This window comes from Cucumis melo, unplaced genomic scaffold (genome assembly GCF_025177605.1).
Source record: "Cucumis melo cultivar AY unplaced genomic scaffold, USDA_Cmelo_AY_1.0 utg001973l, whole genome shotgun sequence".
Lineage (NCBI taxonomy): Eukaryota > Viridiplantae > Streptophyta > Magnoliopsida > Cucurbitales > Cucurbitaceae > Cucumis > Cucumis melo.
In genome coordinates this window covers 25,001-27,318 of record NW_026124874.1, presented here as the reverse complement: position 1 = coordinate 27,318, position 2,318 = coordinate 25,001, and the positions used below count along the sequence as shown (strand labels likewise).

The following is a 2,318-nucleotide window of genomic DNA, read 5'->3' as shown; positions in this document are numbered from 1 at the left end:
GTGCAAACCCCGAGATATTATTACAGCAAAAGATGAAAAAAAATCGAGAACACTGATTCAAAATTATCTTGATTCATCCCCCCCTCAGGAATTGCCAAAACATTTGACTCTTCAGCCATTGCAATATAAAGGATTAGTCAATCAAATAATAGATAGTAAATGGGTCAGTTTAAAAATAAATGAATTGCTCGTTGTAGAATATTATTCTCGTCAGACTTAAACCTAACTAAAAAACAAGGGTTCGGACAATTTCGTCCTCCCCTTCGCCGAAGTCTAAGTAAAGAGACCGAAGGAAAGTAAGGTTTTGATCCGGAAATTTTTCTATCATTCATCTATCATTGATCGGTAGGGGGATTTTCATCTCTTGTGCATTCTTTCCAGTCTTTTCGTTTCCGTACCACAAAAATTCGAAATAAAGAATCCATAAAGGTCTAACCGTTGGAATAATAGTATCGATTGTTATTTGATTTGATACATTGTGGTCAGTAACATTGTTGAATTAGTACGGAAAGAGAGGGATTCGAACCCTCGGTAAACAAAAGCCTACATAGCAGTTCCAATGCTACGCCTTCAACCACTCGGCCATCTCTCCTACAGAATGATTATGGCCCAGAAACCGAGTTAATAGTGAGTCATTAATATTCAATTTTTTTTTTGATAGGCACGTCCAACCAATTCTAACTATACAAATAATTTTTTTTTAACTATGTTTAATGGATACTTTTAGCTCATGATTCTATTTAGTTTTTTAAACTATGATTCCTTTTTTCTAAAAATTCGACTTTTACAGTTTTCGATTTTTCACCAACAACTGTTTATCCCATACATATATCTAGTCACAAGTTATGAATCATAGAATGATTATTCGATTCTTTTTGCTCTTTTTTGTATCATAATTCAATCAAAAAACTTCTAGAATTACCCCAGTCAGATAAATAAAATTCTTTTTTTCTTCAACTTCGCTGAAATCAGAATAGTTCTCTTCATTCTGATCCTACTACATTTGGATGAAATTTAACCGGATTGAAATATTTCTTCTCTTTTATTGATTCCTGTGAAATCAAAAAGAAACAATTTTAATATCGAGTGGGATTTTTTAATGAATCCGTTTTTATGTTATTTCGTACTATGCAATTCCTTTGTTTGTGGGATCATTTTCTCACGAGAGGTAATTAAAAGAAATTATAGAATGGGGTTGTTACCGATGCCTAGATCTGGTGGGATAAATGGAAATTTTATCGATAAGACCTTTTCAATTGTAGCCAATATCTTATTACGAATAATTCCGACAACTTCCGGGGAAAAAGAGGCATTCACCTATTACAGAGATGGTGCGATTTGATTTTTTTTTTTTTCAATTTTCTTTACCGCTCTCCGTCTTAGTAGAAAGACACAGTATTCGGGATAGAAAGAAAACAATAATTGAAATAAATCTACGCTTCTTGGAGGTGCAATTTGAAAATCAAAAAATTCCTTCTGTCGTGTATCCCCGATTAATGTAACCTTAGATGCTAGAATTGTCGATTCTAGTATTAAGCGAAAGGTGTAACCTATGGATTAAGTCAACCCTACTCCACTAGTAAAAATATTCACTAGTAAAAATAGGTAGCAGAGGGGAAGAAGCACTACACCTAGGAATCAACAACACGAAAACTTTGTTATAAATTATACCTTTTCCTTATCGGGATCGGAACTTAGAAAAATGGTTGGGACAACAAACATCCATCTCGTTTGTATTTTGGATACCTGTATAACCATCGAAGACTGTTGAAGTGACTAATTCCTGGAAATTTAGAGGCGTTGAGGACAAAGAAATTGTTAGAGTTACCATTTTTATTTTTATCTAGTAAACCATGCTTGATGTTAAGAAAAGATCTTTTACAGGAAGGTTGGCTAGAGATTTTTTGTAAAAACGCTAGTCCCATGAGTTCATAATGAGAGTATTTCAATGTTTTTTGATTTCATGTATTATTCTCATCTCATTATGCGCATCAGATAAAGGGGGAGCCGTATGAGATGAAAATCTCACGTACGGTTCTGGAACGGAGATTCTTTCAATGGAATAACGAACGACCGTAACGGATGTCGGCTCAATCCGAAGGAAATTATGCGGAAGCTCTACAGAATTATTATGAAGCTATGCGACTAGAAATCGATCCCTATGATCGAAGTTATATACTCTATAACATAGGTCTTATCCACACAAGGAACGGAGAACATACAAAAGCTTTGGAATATTATTTTCGGGCACTAGAACGAAACCCGTTCTTACCACAAGCTTTTAATAATATGGCTGTGATCTGTCATTACGTGCGACT

At 34.5% G+C, this 2,318-nt stretch overlaps 1 non-coding gene across 1 annotated transcript; it reads right to left on the bottom strand.

Annotated features, from left to right (window-relative positions):
- Positions 1-505: 505 nt before the first annotated feature.
- On the bottom strand, positions 506-592 carry TRNAS-GGA (transfer RNA serine (anticodon GGA)). Its single transcript has one exon. It is a non-coding gene; the product is annotated as a tRNA-Ser (tRNA).
- Positions 593-2,318: the final 1,726 nt, after the last annotated feature.